This window comes from Thalia democratica, chromosome 2 (assembly GCF_965202585.1).
Source record: "Thalia democratica chromosome 2, ktThaDemo2.hap1.1, whole genome shotgun sequence".
Classification (NCBI taxonomy): domain Eukaryota; kingdom Metazoa; phylum Chordata; class Thaliacea; order Salpida; family Salpidae; genus Thalia; species Thalia democratica.
The window spans coordinates 17,223,437-17,241,244 of NC_139166.1; the positions used below are offsets into that span (position 1 = coordinate 17,223,437).

Consider the following 17,808-nt stretch of genomic DNA (forward strand, 5'->3'; position numbering starts at 1 on the left):
AAAATTTAATACCGTTATCTATGCATAATAATGTATCTATAAAATATATTTTAATTAGTAGACCAGTATGTGTGAATAAAAATGAATTTTATTTTTAGGAAACTATCTAACAACTACTTACATAAATTAAAAAAATATATTACTTTAACGTAACTTTAAAAGCATTATTTATAAATAAATTGATAACAATTGTTAACCGGTAATACACAATAAAAGAAATCAATGAGAGTTTGAATTAAAATTTATCAAATATCTAGCTGTAACAAGAGTTTACTCAAGCGCCCGGCTAGCTCAGTCGGTAGAGCGTTGGACTCTAAATCCAACGGTCGTGGTTTCGAGCCCCACGTTGGGCGTGGTTTCTTTTTGTTTTTTGGTGAATGAACTATCTTTTGATAATAACATTGTTTTATTACAGCTGATTTTGTGTTATTATTTATTGTTTTTAATATCAAACAGAATCTAAAACAACATATTGTTTATGCAGGGTCAACAGAACAATATCTATGAATGTATATTAAAAAGAAAATAATTACAATTTATGACCTGTTTTTTAACGATATTTTCTAGTAAATATAACTACTAGTTAACTTTAAATGGTAGTACATAACTAAGTAGGTGAGCTTGACTTTTGATTTTTGACTTGACTACTAAACCATGAAAAAAATATAGTTATGTAAAAATTAAAAACAAGAGTATTAGTACATTCCAACAAATAACTAGCTACTATGTTTGAATGCAAACATTTTAATTGTCTAAATTGACACGTCTAAAAACATTATTAATTTTTAGTTTTGTTTTTTTAACAAACGGCTTCTAAAATGTTTGACAAAGTTAGATATCAAAGTGACAACTTGGTTTTAACAAAATTTAAGTAAATTTTGATATTTTTACAAAATTTCTCAACTTTTTTCTACTAAGCTTAAGTAATTGCAACTGTAAATTTGTTTCAGTTTTCAACCAAATAATGTCTGTTATTATTTAAATAAACGAAAATAAAATGGTAAATTAGTTTTATAAATAAATAAGCTAGTTTTAAATTGTGATATGCAAATTTTGGTTAGTGTTACTATCAAAATTTTCTAGTTTGTACATGAATTGTTTTACTGTAATAAAGATAAAATAACATTTTTAAAATAAATATTCTATTTAAAAATGGTTATAATTTAAAAATGAACAAAAAGTAAATATTTAGCCGCTAATAAAATAGTTAAAAAAAAGTAAATACTAAAATGCACTAATATTCAAGTCGCATAAAATCAAAGCTAAATGAACACTTGATTGTTTATATCATCACAACAGTTGCTACTTTTGATAAGCAAATGCAGATACGCTGCATTTGATAACCACTTGGTTTATATACTATAAATTTTGAAGTTGCAACAAGCTTTGTTCAGTGGTAGAATTATCGCCTGCCACGCGGGAGGCCCGGGTTCGATTCCCGGACAACGCATTTTTGCTTATTTGATTGAATATTGTCTTAATTTAGTTTGTTTTATTTTTTCTTATCACATCCGAGAGACTGAATTATTTAAAAAAGATTTTATTTTAATTTCTTTTCAAAAAAAAAAAGGAAAACTTTATAATTTACTTTTTTAATTTTTTTAAGGAGTTTCCCCTAAAAAGTAAAAACTTAAAATTTATTATTTTGTTTTTTTATTAAAGATAACGAGTCGTTTTATACAACAATAATAACCAGCTTAACAGTTTTGTTTATTTTTCATTACTTACTGCTTAATTTTTCAAACTATAAACCAGAGAACAAATTATAATTGTATGCTTTTTAAGCTCGTACTTTAAACACAGCCAAAAAAGTGCAAATTTATCTAAATTATTGTCCTTCATACTAAAACTAAATCTAAATTACTAGTTATTTAATATATAAACCAGAGTCTCTGTAGTCTATTAAGTTTTTAAATGACTTTTGATTTGGTTTAGAAATTATGGAAAGTCATGATTTTAGTTTTTCTTCCTGGTCTTATTATATCACCTCTAATTGTAAACTATGCCATAAATACTTTTCTATGATAACTTTATATAAACTAAAATGTGATCCAAGTTTAAGTGTTTTTGAATGTAAATAAATCACAGTTTCACTGTTTTTTATTTTCTTTTAACAACTAAAACTTAGTCCGGCTTTTTTGAAATAATTTTTATTAATGTTTCAACTGTGTTGTACATGATTAAGAAAATCATGTTTTGTTTAATGCATTTGAATAACTTGCTTGGTGTGTTTATTAATTTTGTACTAATTCGTATTAGTTTTTATATATTTTAACTAAACATGTTTAAAACTAAACTTCTTAACACTTATTTAAAGGAACAAGTTTTTCTTAAGAATAAGTTACACTTTCTACACAAACTTTTTACTTAATCAAAAAGTTCGAACTTAAGCGGCAGAATTTTTACATTTAAAATTAAGTATCAAGGTTATTTGTTATTTTTAGCATTGCCTTTTTGTTTTTGTAATCATAAAACAATGATAGATCAAGCAGCTTTTGTTGGTTACTATTAATATATAAATGGTGCAAGTTTCAATACTAACGACAGAACTAACTTAAAAGTATAACAATTATTTCAATAAAGTCTTCTAGATATTTGTTTTTTGAAAATAAAAGATGACAACAATTAAATGAATTATTTTTATAATACTGCCTTTAAATAATTCATTAATAATTTTTAACAGTAATGTAAGTTTTATCACTAAAAATTTATTTCGTTAAAGAAAAAACTAATATAAAATAAGGAGTTTGCCTGTTTTGAAAAAAAAAAAAAATTAAACTACTAATTATTATTGTATTTAAATATTTGATGTTTTGTATATTTATCTAGAAATTTAGTTGTTAACAAACTATATAAATTATAACATGTTTTTTTAGTAAAATACTTCTTTATAAAATGATATTTCAAGAAATAGTTAAACTTGTTGATTTTGAAAATAAAAAATGTCAAATAAAACATTATTTATATTAATCACGAAAAACATAAAGTTTGATGAAACTAAAATAGTCCTTCGAGCCGGAGTCGAACCAGCGACCTATGGATTTCTAACAGCTGGCTACAGTCCACCGCTCTACCAACTGAGCTATCGATGGCACTGGAATAATTCACAAATTTGTGTTTATAAACGTTAGTGTTTGAAGAACTTGTGCACTTAACAATTGATTTTGTTTATTAAGTACATCAACACGGCATATTTTAACATAAGTATGCTTTTAAAGTTGAAAATTTTTTGATTGCTTTTATCAACTCACTAGTATGGCCTTATGCGCTTCTACTGTTAAGTTAATATATGCGTACCAATTGAAGTCTTTAAAGCTTAAAAATTTCTAAATACCAATTTACAAACAATATTTTGGAAGTAGACTTTTATAATAGTTTTTAATGCGTACCAACTGAGCTACCGAAGGTTGTTATAGTAACCATGATTGTTTTTTCTATATACTTAAATAATAAATGCATACCTTTACAATTTTTTTAAAAGAAGCTTGTAAACACCGAGAATAATATAAAAATAAATTAGCTTGTTTACATGTGGTTTAAATTGTAATTGTAAGTTTAATTTGTAACCTATCATAGTTCTTAAATCTAAGTTTTTGCACAATTTTATTTGTAAACAGATAAATATGTTTTATATGCTTTTATAACTAAACAAAAATTAAATAAAAATTTTAAAATTGTAAAATAAATATTTTATAGATACATTCTAAACTTATGTAAAACAAGTATTACTTTTAATTTAGATTAAAAATATCAAATTTAATAAAAGCTACCATAAAATGTAGGAAATAGTGTTTACAATAAAATTGAAATTATTTACACTTTTGAATTTTTTTTATAAAAAATGAACTAATAAATGTTTATAAGTTAATAAATAAATGTTGCAGTGTTAAAATTTACATAAATTACAATTAACAAGTCATATTTTTAAACGGTTTAAAAAAAAATTAAATTTAAATAAAACAGTAACTGATTTTATAAACAAAAAGTAAAGTAAGACTTATTTTCGAAATAAACAAATACAAATAAAACTATATAAATGTATTAAAGTATTAGTAAATAAATTTACACTAAACCTTCAAAGTATAATACGACTTTTTGGAATTAATTTCAAAGAAAAATAAGGAGATGGGTTTGAATCCACGCGTGCAGATCACAAACTGTTATGACGTAATTATAGAGTAGTTTTTTTTTAAAGAATTCCACACAAAGAAAACTAGAAATTTTAAAATACAATTTAAATTATAAACATACCCTAAAGAGTTAGTATGTCACAAACTGCATATGTCACAACAGTTTTGTGACGTAATAATGGAAACGTTAATTAATGCATTATAAACGCTACGAATCGCTTGTAATCACATGGGGGTCTGGCTCAGATTGTAGAGCGCTCGCTTAGCATGCGAGAGGTACCAGAACTATGCCCGGCTCCTACACATTTAAATAATGGTTACAATGTATACTTTTATCTTATTTGATTTTTTTTAACAATTTAGCTAAAATAAATGAGAGCACAACACTCTTTATTATTTTACTTGTTTATTTTTTTTGTTTAATATTTAAAAAATACTAATCATTAGTAATAAAACAAGACCTTACTTTTAATACACAGCTTATTGCAGATCTTATTAGAAAAAAATCAGCTCATTGTTTTAATTATACATAATTTTTAAGAACTTATATTTGTCTGAACAAGTTTAATAAAGTTTTTAATAACTTATGATTACTTAATTCATTTTTAATTTTGCAAAGTCAAACATGATTTAGTTAATAAAAAATGATTTAGTAAAATTAAATATGATTTAAGATATTCAAAGTGTAATAAAAACCGAAAGGTTTTTTCGTACACTAGGTCCTTTGATTAAATATTTTTGAGTGCTTTTTTTGCCGTTCTATAAACTATATAGTAAAATCAAACATGACTTAATTTAGTCCAGCATGATTTAGTAAAACTAAACGGATTTAATTGAGTCATACATGATTCAGTAAATTTATACATGACTTAGTTTAAAAACATTCTGATTTAGTTGATTAAAACATATTTTAGTTAGGTCAAACATGATTTAGTAAATCAAACAAGATTAAGTAAAGTATAAGTCATACAAAGGTTAGTGAAATCAAACATGATTTCGTAAAATAAAACTTGATTTAGTAAAATTTAACCTGATTTAGTTAAGTCAAATTTGATTTGATAAATTCAAACATGATTTAATAAAATTTAACCTGATTTAGTAAAGTCAAAAACTTTAGTAAAGTGAAAAATTATTTTTTGGAGTCTGACACGATTAAGTAAAGTCATACATTATTTAGTTTAAAACATTTGTTAGATTCTGATTTAGATAATTGAAATATTTTCTAGTATAGTTAAACACAGTTTAGTAAAGTCGAACAAAACTTGTTCCTTTTCTACTTATGTTTTTATAATAAACAAATTGTCTGAAAATAATTTAGTTTATGTAAAGCAAATACTTTTCATGGGCGAATTGAAATAGCGAAAATGTTGATGTAATTCAGTATTTGAATTTGTATGATGTATATAAACGTTACAAAATGTTATTTTCAACAAGCCTCGATAGCCCAGTCGGGAGAGCGTCAGACTGAAGATCCGAAGGTCCTTGGTTCAATCCCGGGTAGCTGCAAGCCCTTTACCTACTTAAAATGTACTAATATTTTGTTCATGTTAAAATCACTTTACTTTATATAGTGATTTATTTAACATAGTTGTTTTGTTTATTAGCGTATATATTTTTTCAACGTTATGTAGTTGTGCTTTTTTATGATTTATGTTACAATGGTTGTGCTTTATGCATTACAATCCCCAAGGTCTGAGTTAGGAGATTACTTTTACTAATTAAATATAAATTAAATGCTAAATATAAGGAGTTGTAAACTTTTTAATACTATATATCTTATTTAAGTTAGAGTCCAGAACTCCTTAGTAACAACTATCTTAAAAACTAAGTATGTATAAGTATCAGAGTGATTAGTTATTATGTACTGCTAAATATATATAATACAAGTAAAAACTGTGCTAACAAAGTTTATTCTAAGAAAAGCAATCAAATAAACTCACTAAAGAAGCAACTGAACAACATAAGAGTAACAAGAAAACAATAATACTCTCTGGCGCTAATGTGTGTGGCAAGAATATAGGCAAAAAATAACAAAAATTATTTTTTGTAGCATAAGTTACTTAAGTAAATTTTAGTTATTTGTAAATTACATTTGTTTATTTTATCAAGTTAAGTTTTACTAAGTTTGAAATATGTTCACCATTAACTGTAAGTTTTAAGAGACTGAAATAAAATTTAAAAGTTGTTGAGTTAGAATTTAAAATGTTTAAGCGACTTTAAAAGTAGAAAAAGCTTAAATATTATAAAACTTTTTCTAAATGTAGTTTGAACAGATAAAAAAAAGCTTTATGATAATCTTTTCGGTTTATGAACAGAAAGGTTGTAATTATTTTATTAAAAGTAAGAGGGACTTAACATTTATTTTTTTGAAAAGTATAAAGTAAAGTGTATAAGTATCTATACAAATAAACTGCAATGCGCTTTAGTAAGACTTTAAAACATATATGTATACATATATTGTTAGGAATGATTTTTTTAATTTTTTTAAACGAAAATTTTGTCAAAACTTTTTATAAGTTTATGTTTCAATAATTTACAAAACTAAACTAAGTTAAGTTAACAACATATAATAAGTAACTTACTGTTTATAAAAAAGAACATTTTGATTGTTATGAGTACTTAAAAATTTTTAAAACTTAACATACAAATAGTTTGAAATATAAAGATATAGCACAAAAGGTTCAAGTAATAAAGCTCACAGAAGTTTAAGTTACATAAACGTGCTTTAATTGACACGTCATAACGCTTACGTATACATATAAAAATGCAAAATATTTATCTTCACCGTAGTCCTACATGGTCTAGTGCAGTGCTTCTGAACCTTTTTCTAGTGGCGGAACCCTTTTTCAAAGTTCAACTTTTCCGCGGAACCCCTAATTTTAATTTTACATAAAATGTTTTACTAAATAAATGTTCTTTTTAAAATTTCGAAAGGCTTCGAGGAACCCCTGAGAGGCGTCGCGGAACCCTAGGGTTCCGCGGAACCCCTTTTCAGAAGCACTGGTCTAGTGGTTAGGATTCCTGGCTTTCACCCAGGCGGCCCGGGTTCGATTCCCGGTGTAGGAACTTTTTATTTGAATAGAAAATTAGAAGTTAGTTTTTAAGCTGTGTAACAAATTTCGTTTATAAACTACACAAATCTATGAACACCTTTATGTAACTTTTTGTACTTAAAATACATGAAATTAAATAAATTAAGAAATTAATAAGTTGGATTAAACGTTAGCTTTAATCACATTTTAAATAAAATAGGTTCTTTAAAAAAATCTATTTAAGTTTTACATATATACATCATAAAATAAACTTAATTAAACTAATTAGTAAGTAAGCATTCTTGAAAAAAATATATAGTGCTAAAGAAGTGTTATGTTCGATACTTTAGATGTTTAAGTTCTTATAAAGTTAAATTATAATTCAATAACCCTAAAACGTATACAAAAGATTGATTGTTTTTATTTAGTATTGTAAACTACATTAACGTTACTACCTTTTAAAATGTTATTCATTCATTGTTGTAAAATAAAAAAAATTCGAAAAATTATTTTAAATATAGTGTTTAAATAACTGAAACTAAATAAAAGTTAACTTTTTTTTGTTAAATATTGATTTTTTAGTGAAAGGAAAAAGTTTTAAAGTGTTTTAGTAAGAGTTTGTCGTAAAGGTTCAAAAACTATTGCAAAAGGATTATTCAGCTACAAAAAAATAAGTCGAATTCAATCAGTTGTTAACAGTTTTGCTTTAGGCAACGCTGACAAACTGTTTATAATTTGTTCTGTATTAATATGGATGTGAGGGGATATAGCTCAGTGGTAGAGCAATCGACTGCAGATCGATAGGCCCTTGGTTCAAATCCGAGTGTCCCCTCCTCTTCAAATAAAACAAAACAGTATTTTTGATTTCGAATAATTAAGCTTGATGACTAATAGTTTTGCTTCATTCTTAATATTTTTTATGATGTTGAATAATTTTGCTTGATGCTTAATAGTTTTGGTTGATAATTAACAATTTATGCTTTACGCAAGAAAACTTTGCTTGATGTTGAACAGTTAGGCGGTGTGTCTATACGACTATAAATTAGCAATATATTAATCAACAGCCGTACAACATTTGCACTAGGCTTACAGAATAGCCTCTAGCACCACCTTTACTGTAATATTAAGATCTTTTAAAGTGTTTGTATTTTAACATATTAAATAACTTTTTTCGAACTTAATAACGATTAACTATTCATTTCTTCTAGTATTTAAACTTTTATGTTATGCTTTTAATACTCCGAGTATGTTATAGTATGTACTCCGAAGTTATCTAAAACTTTTAAAGATAATTAAGTTATTACAAAAATAAAATAAAAGACCTTTCTGATTGCTTAACTAGTCAAAAAAAAAAAACGTAAACAAGGTTTTGATTTATTTTCAAAAAATAAGTGTTAAAAAATAAAACTGAAACCAATTGCTTTAGTGTATGCAACTTTAGTAATATTGTAATAGTAGTGCTACAATGGTTAACTCAAAGGTTACAAAAAGTGTTGTAATATCAGTAATATATATTAACTTACAAGAATAATTTTAAAAGTATTTTCTACTGTTGCAACTTTAGGTTCAATAACTACGTCAGAAAGTTTGAATAGTTACGTCACAACGCAGTGCCGAAGTGACCCTCTGTGCCGAAGTGACGCTCCGTGTCATTTTGTCGCTGTGCCAAAGTGACCCTCCGTGTCATTTTGTCGCTGTGCCAAAGTGACGCACCGTGTCATTTTGTCGCCGTGCCAAAGTGACCCTCCGTGTCGAAGTGACGCACCGTGACAAAGCAGAAGTGTTACTGTTACAATTATTAATTTCTTTATACTACCATTGTATTAGGTTATCTGACTTAACACTGTTTTTGTTTAAAAAAAAAAATCTGCGTGAAAAATATGTTATATAGCGATAAAACTGCTCTTTTATGGCTAATACATAACTGACAAAACACTTACAAAAATATAAAAATATTATACAACCTTAAATTGTATTATACTACCAAAAGGCCTAAAATTTCATCTAATGTTTTTATTCTTAAATATAGAAAAATAACAAAACATTTAAAAAAAAAGTTCAATATGGCGTATGAGTAAAAAATCTTTATAACTGATTTAAAAATCTAATATTAATTCAGTTGTTTTGGAAATTTTTTGGAAACCAATTTACTAGCTTAACTATTTTATTTCTAAGTTAGTTTTCTTTTCACATAGTTTTTCTTAAACTGATTTTATACACTGATTACAAAATTGGGTTATAGATCTGTTGATTAATATTTCATGCAGTTTTTTAAGTTGTATATAAAACTTACTTTAAGTATAAGTAAAAGGTAAAGTAATTGCATCTAGAAATTTTTTCAAAACAAAATATAACTTATAATTTATATTGGTTTCCTTCTTAGAGAGATTTTTTTTTTAATTTAGATGTTAGCTGTTTTTAAACTTGTAAAGTTTTAAAGTTAATCTAAATAAATTAAAAAAATTCAGTTCAATTAAAGGTCAGTTATAGTAGAGAACTTTTATTTTCTCATTTCAGAACATACTATTAACCATTTTATATTGTGTTACACTGAGTTGCACAGTAGTATGACTTTATACTTACTTTAAAAGTAGTTTTTTGTACTTTGATTACTTTGTTAAACAGTTGGTATAGAAAAGCATTTTTTGAATCACTTATTTTTTACATTGCATGCAAAGATTTTAGCATGTTTAAATTGGAGTAAAGGCTTATTCTAAAACTTGCACACTAATGCACAGAGTTAGGGTTTTATACTAAGATAATATTTAGCTATCAAAAAAATATAATCATAGACAATCTTTTGTGTTAGTAAAACCTGTTGAAAAACTCAAACTTATGAATTGTTATATCTGTCACCAAAATCAGTTAACTGATGCAGAAACTGAACAAATTTAATTTTTTTGTACTACCGTTGTAATATTAGAAATATATTTGGAATTTAAGAATGCTTACAAAAATTTATTTTTGACGTTACTGCTTAAATGCCTATCAAAGCCTAAGTGAAATGCTTTTAAATTTATGCTTTAAGAAACTCTATCGTATTATATTAAATAATTGTGTGGGTTTGAAAAGTACAATGTTATTTTTCTGTGATAAAGATAGTAATTAAAACTAACTTATTTAAAGTTTATACTTTCAAAAACTTTTTTTTTTCTTGAATTAAATTCAAACTCAGTAATTAGTAAATTGCTGTAGTTTTTAAAATTATATTTCTTGTTGAGTTTATATTATATAAAATATTTTTTTAAGCACCACTTATTTAAAACTCCTCTAAATACTTCTGAAGTTTCTCATGGATATGACTTATGAGCAGACTTATTCTGTTTATATTTGTCAAGATTAAAGTTGACTGTTTTGATAACCTTAATTTTTTTTTTCCTCAAGTAACCTGTTTTTACTTTTCAGTTTAATTTAAGGTTTAAATTTATCTATCCAGCAAATAGGGTAGCTAATATAAAATATTTGCAGCTTTAAGTATTTATAACTTATTATGTTTGCTAGATATATAAATACAACTAATATTTATAAATGTTTATATATTTTTTTATTCTTAATGCTGTTTAAATGCACTTCCAAAACTCTAAAAAAACATTACGTTTATGCTTAATAGACATAACATTTCAATCAACTTCCGCATATTTTCAAATTTTAAGTAAACTTGAGATTTTATTTCAATTAATTCAAAAAAAGTAAATGTAAAGCTTAATAACTTGAAAAAATAAGCATACCAATTGTTCATAAAACATTGTTATTTAAACTTCATGCAACTATAAAAACTTTATTTGTTCGAAGTAATAGAGAAACAAGTAATTAAAACAACAAAACAAAACAAAAAATGTTAAGGAATTAATGTGTTTTTCTCAGAGACGTAGTCGCGCAGTGTTGATCACGACGTAACAATCGAAACTTCCAGCTATATAAACTAAAAATTTGCAAGTACATATGTGTGGCCGGTTAGCTCAGTTGGTTAGAGCGTCGTTCTAATAACGCGAATGTCGCGGGTTCGATCCCCGTACTGGCCACATCTCATCCTCGTTAGTATAGTGGTGAGTATTCCCGCCTGTCACGCGGGCGACCGGGGTTCGATTCCCCGACGGGGAGCTTTTTTATTTTGCTAAAACTTTAGTTGATATCAGGGGCGTCGCGTGGGGTGTTGCACTGCCGCAACTGCACCACCTTGAAATTTTGTAAGAAAAAAAAAAAGTATCTATAACGTTTTCGTTATTTTTTTGAACGAAATCTCTTTTAAAACTTCAGTTTTGAAAACGACCATTTTGCCCACTTCACTGCCGCAAACTCTTAGCTGACTGCCGCAAATGAACTCAAAAAAGCAAAATTTCTTCAAGAATTACCGCAAAGTCAATATCTTGTGGTAAGTAAGCTAAGTTGAAAATTCCCTAAAACAGGACTGCTTAAGTATCATCTACAAGCTATTGTAAACATAAAATAAAAACAAAGCTAAGCTACTGCAAAGGATTAAACTTGAGTTTATGTACCCACATGATTTTTTAAATTTAACAGATCACTTCTATTAAAAGATTTGTCATAAATTGCATATTTTGAAAAAAAGATAAAAACCCTAAATCACCTAAGTCTTAAAAATTTGATTTTTTATTTTAATCTGCATACATAAACTTAACTATAACTGATTATTGTTATCATAAAGTTAATAAAATAAATAATAAAATTTAAGTTCTGAAAAAAAGAATTAAGAAGTTTATTATAAACTTCTAGTTCACTCTTACAGAAAAATATTTTAGGTTTATATTAAATAAAAAATAGTATTATTTAAACTATCACATATTTAAATAAAGTAAATTGCCTTAACTTAGAAACTTTGATTACTTAGAGTAGTTTAACATTTTAGGAAAATTTAGTCTACCTCTACTTTATATGACTTTTGGTTTAATTTTTTCATAAACAAAGCAAAAAATTTAGATAAAATTGTTGAAACATGGTTGCCTTGCCTCATAATCAGGATAACTTAGAAATGTTAAAAACTCAAGATGACCCAAGATAAATTAAAACAGACCAAATTAGAAAAATATTCAGGCTGACTAAAGCAGTTTTAATTTTTACTCTGAAAATAACAAGCTAATTTAAAATTAAAAAATTAGTGTTTTACTCCTATGACCACATGAAAACTAACTAACCAAATTTTTACTTCTATAATGGTTACATATTTATAAGTTATCTTTTAAAATTCACGAAAAGTTCAACAGCCTCACAACTAAACTTAAAAAAGTTGAGCTCCTGACAAAAATACTGTCATCAAAATGAAAAACAAATTAAAATTATGTAAAGAAAAGATACCCTTAAAAAACTATTGAATTTTAAAACTCCAACAAAAAACATTAAAATTAGAAAAAAAGTTTATAAAAATTTTAATGTTTGTAAAAAAAATGTGCAAATTAGTGAGGGGTAAGGGGGGAGGGTGTATAGGCACTTTTTTACATGTTGTTCTTATTTTAACTTTTTCAGAAAGCTAATAGTTACTCTTTAATAAACTTGAAATTTCCAATTAAACTTTTAGTTACAACCAGTCAAAGCCAGAGAGTACAATGATTTATTATACAAGGAGCAAACCAAAACAGCAAAAAATACAATTTTACTGAAAACCTATATTCTCCAACATTTTTAAAACAATTTTCAATTAAACTTTTTCATCCTAATTTTTATAAAATTTTATACTTTTGTTGAAGAGAAGTTTTAAATTTTTAAGTATCAATATATATTTATATATATACAAAAAAAAACTTTAGTTATAACTTTTTTTTTGGTGTTTTAAATATCTAATTTAGCAATTTTTTTTGTTTTATAAAAGAAACATCTAAAGATTTTGAGGCCAACTTATAAAAAAAGATATGATTTTAGTGATTTGATTTATTTGTTGTTTGAGTTTATATTATAAAAATAAGGATTCATTTGTACCTCTGACTGTGAATTACCATATCTCAAAAATTTTTATGAATTTTTAATATTGATAAAAGATGACTTGTAGTTAAATTAAAACTGTATAAAGTAATTTCAGTAAAATAATTCTGTAGTAGATGTTAAGGGCATAAAGGGGAGGAGGGGGGGGGGTTAAAACATTTTTTTAAACACTGTTTTAGTTTGTGCCTCCCATTATGAACCTTTTGTTGCCTTTGACTTTGACCGGCTATATCTTAAAACATGTACTGAATTTTTAAAATCTGTAAAAAGCATCTTGTAGCTTAGTAAAAACTACATAAAATAAGATCAAATTGTGAAAAAAGTGTTTTATACCCCCTATGCCCTTAAAAGCAAAGCTTATCTTCAGGTGTAGCAAAAGTTCTGTTGTTTTCAAACTTGACAGTAAAAATATATTTTTATTAAAATAATTGATTTTTTTTTAAATTCTGCACCACCTAAAAAATACCACGCGACGCCACTGGTTGATATTAATGATGACGTAACTGTCATAGTTATTGTGTAAGTAAATAAATTAACACTAATATAAGCTAAATAGACGTTTATAAAACGAACAAATTTAATAAAAACTGTTTTGAACTTCAACCAATGTGATTTTTCTTATTAACTATTCTAGAATAAAACTGTTATAGTTTACTCAGCAGTGGTTAAAAAGTTTGTTTATAACTTGACAAAGGTTTATAACTTGATAATTGTTGTAACAAATAAACCCATTTGTTTTTATAAATACGTAAATAAACTTAACTTTTATAAACTCAGAAAGCTAAATATTATTACTATAAAATAAATCAAGTTTATTTTCTTATTAAATTAATAGTTACGTGTTAAAAGCATATAGTAAACTTTGTTATTTTTTAAAACTGTAGCAAAGATATACATGTATAAAAATAAGATGTATGAAATAACTTAACTATAAGTAATTTTATTATTTACAGGTTTAGAAAATATAAATATCATTCCTATGTAATTAAATTTATCTCAATTAGTCTATGTTTGCTTTGCATATATATTAAATGCTTCAATTATTACGTCACGAATAGTCAATTTGAAAATATAAACCGTGCCGTGCCAATATCCACAAGCGTCTCCGTAGCGCAATGGATAGTGCGCTGGACTTCTAATCCAGAGGTTCCGGGTTCGAGTCCCGGCGGAGAGGTGTTAAGGTAGCATGGCCGAGCGGTCTAAGGCGCTGGATTAAGGCTCCAGTCTCTTCGGAGGCGTGGGTTCGAATCCCACTGCTGCCATCTCTTTTATTAACTTTTATCCAATGTTTTACAGTAAATTTGGTTTAATCGTCATGATGTTATATGCTTAGACATAAATAAACTTTAAAGAAATGTATATCTAATATTTTTGTTGTTTAATACTTAGTTAAACAGAAATTTATGATTATTTAAAACATAACTACGGACGATAAGCTGATTTTAGCTTGTTAAAGAAAGACCTTACCTAGTAAAATTAGAAAACAGATTAAAAAACGAATCGGGGAACACATTCTTATATAGAAATAAAATTTTCTTAAACATAAAACGAGCATAACATATTTACTATTTTGTTCATTAATCAAAAACTAAATATATTACTAATTACACTGACCTTAACCTCTTGCAAGAGTGATGCAATGTGCGAAAATGACGCTTTGTGCAAAATGACTCTCGTGCAAAAGCGACACTATATCTTATATATATATATAATAAAACAAACTTTTATATACTGCTTCGTTTAACTACCAGGTTTCGGTGAGCATGAGTTGACCTTTTCGAATAACAACAAGACAGTAAATAATATTTAGACAATAGCTGTAAATTTGATCCGAACATATTGATGCGTAAAAAGATAAACAAAAGAATTTTGATACTAAGTGTTCAAATTTAATGAAAAATGCACAGTTGGGTAAATTTAATATAAGTATTAATTACTGAAAATGAAAGTTTTTTAATTCAAGATAATAAAAAAATTTAAATTAGAAAAGTTTAAGGGAAGAGAAAAAAAAAATTATTACTGAAGGTGGATACAACTTAACACTTATAGCTGTAGTATTACTTGTCGAATGTAATTAAATTTGTTCAAATTATGACCTGTTGTAGTTTTATATACTGAAAACGCGTTACAGCACTGAAAAAAGTGAAGTTATTATCTCACGCGCTCATTATAAATTTATATACGCTAATATGATTAATTATGATGTGTATCGAGTACTTTTAAGACTCTTGATCTTTCAAATTCGTTTACAACAAAGTTAACAGTACAAAGTTGAAATAATTAGGTCTTGTAGTTTGTAACGATGATTTGATGTCATAATGGTCTTATCAACAGCTCAAAGTCCAAAACTTGAAAATACATTTTCGACATAAAACTCATAAAAGTTACTTCAATATATGAACGTTTTTTATACTTAAGTAGTCTATTGGTTTACAAAAACTTCTACTTTTTAAATTGTAATTTAAGTTATGCCTTATTGTTGAAGATAACTATATTTCAATATGTGCTTACCTTTAATTGTTCAATACTGCATAATTACGACGAATTAATTTCTGCAGTTTTAAAAGGATTTCTTTTACAAATTAAACTTAATACAAACTACTGTAATTTTTTTATATTTTCAAGTTGAACATTATTGTTCAAAAAAAAACATTCTCAAGTCTTCTTAACAAGTAGTGATAAACATAAAACGTCTTAAAAATAAAAGAAAAATTTCTGTTTTTAGGTTTTGTAGATTTACATGCTATTTATCCCTGCAAGGTGAGCTTTAAAGTGTTACTAATTCGCTTTATTTGCTTTATCAGACAATAAATTTTGTCTTTTAGTTACATGCTGTAAACTAAAACTGTTCATGTAAAAATTTGCTTTATTATTTATTACAAAATGTTTGCGTTTTAAAATTTAACTATTAAGACAAACTCTCAAAGTATTTATGTGTTTACAAACTAAAATAAATTGACCACGATGGGACTCGAACCCACAATCTTCCGGTTCGTAGCCGGACGCCTTATCCATTGGGCCACGCGGCCGGTCGATGATGCTCTCATAATAGCGTATATAAATTTATAATGAGCGCGTGAGATAATAACTTCACTTTTTTCAGTGCTGTAACGCGTTTTCAGTATATAAAACTACAACAGGTCATAATTAGAACAAATTCAATTACATTCGACAAGTAATACTACAGCTATAAGTGTTAAGTTGTATCCATCTTCAGTAATAAAGTTTTTTTTTTCCTTTCCCTTAAACTCTTTCTATTTAAATTTTTTTATTACATTAAGTTAAAAAAACTTTCATTTTCAGTAATTAATACTTATATTAAACTTACCCAACTATGCATTTTTCATTAAATTTGAACACTTAGTATCAAAATTCTTTTGTTTATGTTTTTACGCATCAATATGTTCGGTTCAAATTTACAGCTTTTGTCTAAATATTATTTACTGTCTTGTTGTTATTTGAAAAGGTCAACTCATGCTCACCGAAACCTGGTAGTTAAACGAAGCAGTATATAAACCAGGGTTTCCCAAAGTGGGCGATATCGCCCCCCTGGGGGCGATTTTAGTAAGTCGGGGGGCGATAATTAGTAAGGGGGCGAAAGGGTGGGCGATAACTTGTAAGGAGGCGAAAAGGGGGCGATTTTAAAATTTTGGGCAGTTATAAAATTTTTACTTTTTATCTTGCTGTTTTACTAGTTTTAGCTTGCTATTAAATATTTGACCATGAGGTAAAACTTAAACAAAAAAGTTTATTTTGTTTATGTAAAATATAGAAAAAAAACCAATTGCTTATGATTCCTACTTTCAAGTAAATTACATATTTTCATTCATATATTTTTTTACTTAAAAATTACATAAATCATAGACGATCGGAATCCATCTCGACATTTTATAACCTGACATATATGTTATTTGTGATCATAAATGGTTTATAAAAATCTATGGTGTCTATTAATAAGTATCACCTCATGATATTTCCAATTGTTTTTTGAAAATTTACTAAGTTTGACTAAATAGATTTATGCAAATTTTATATTTTATTCGCGACCGGTTTCGATGGCAAGAGATTGCGACCTTTTCAAGCAAAAATAAAATATGAAACTGCATATAACAATGTTAGTTAATTATACTGTTTTTTAAAAACTTTTTCATGCGTGAAGAATATAAACAAAAACAAAAATGTTGCATATTCGAAAATTCAAGCATATCAGAGTATATTTAGGTAAAATTGGTACAAGTTAGAAAAAAAAAAAAAAAAGGATTGAAATAATATTAATATAATGAGTCAAAAAAAAAAAACTGAATCCAGAGCTTAGACTAAGAAATAAAACTATACAGGGTTGCCAATTTACCTAGAAACCTGGAAAAACCTGGAGTTTGACAATTTAGGCAAAAAAAAAACCTGGAAAATTCTGGAATGTTTAACAATTTTGAATTATTACAAAGTAAAATTTCGATTTGTCACAATAAAGCTATCATATAGATAAAAATATGAATCCCTTTGAGGCAGATCTTTTTGAAGTAAACGACTTACAGGAAACGTTCTCAGACTTACAAACTGACCTTGAACTTAAAGTAAACTTTTCCAAAGAACGATCTGAAAGCTTTTAGACTCAACAAAAACTAAGACAAAAGCTTCCAATAATTTAAAAGAAATTTATATTGTTCTTTATAGCTTTTCCTTCTAGCTATGGTATTAACAAAACTTTCAGT

The 17,808-nt window shown here is 26.3% G+C and overlaps 6 non-coding genes across 6 annotated transcripts; 4 read left to right on the forward strand and 2 right to left on the reverse strand.

Annotated features, from left to right (window-relative positions):
- Positions 1-3,006: 3,006 nt before the first annotated feature.
- On the reverse strand, positions 3,007-3,092 carry Trnay-gua (transfer RNA tyrosine (anticodon GUA)). Its single transcript is given in 2 exon segments — positions 3,007-3,042; positions 3,056-3,092. It is a non-coding gene; the product is annotated as a tRNA-Tyr (tRNA).
- Positions 3,093-7,922: 4,830 nt separating this feature from the next.
- Trnac-gca (transfer RNA cysteine (anticodon GCA)) lies at positions 7,923-7,994 on the forward strand. Its single transcript has one exon. It is a non-coding gene; the product is annotated as a tRNA-Cys (tRNA).
- Positions 7,995-11,191: 3,197 nt separating this feature from the next.
- On the forward strand, positions 11,192-11,263 carry Trnad-guc (transfer RNA aspartic acid (anticodon GUC)). Its single transcript has one exon. It is a non-coding gene; the product is annotated as a tRNA-Asp (tRNA).
- Positions 11,264-14,197: 2,934 nt separating this feature from the next.
- On the forward strand, positions 14,198-14,270 carry Trnar-ucu (transfer RNA arginine (anticodon UCU)). Its single transcript has one exon. It is a non-coding gene; the product is annotated as a tRNA-Arg (tRNA).
- A 6-nt stretch (positions 14,271-14,276) lies between these two features.
- On the forward strand, positions 14,277-14,358 carry Trnal-aag (transfer RNA leucine (anticodon AAG)). Its single transcript has one exon. It is a non-coding gene; the product is annotated as a tRNA-Leu (tRNA).
- A 1,694-nt stretch (positions 14,359-16,052) lies between these two features.
- Trnar-acg (transfer RNA arginine (anticodon ACG)) lies at positions 16,053-16,125 on the reverse strand. Its single transcript has one exon. It is a non-coding gene; the product is annotated as a tRNA-Arg (tRNA).
- Between the last annotated feature and the right edge of the window lie 1,683 nt (positions 16,126-17,808).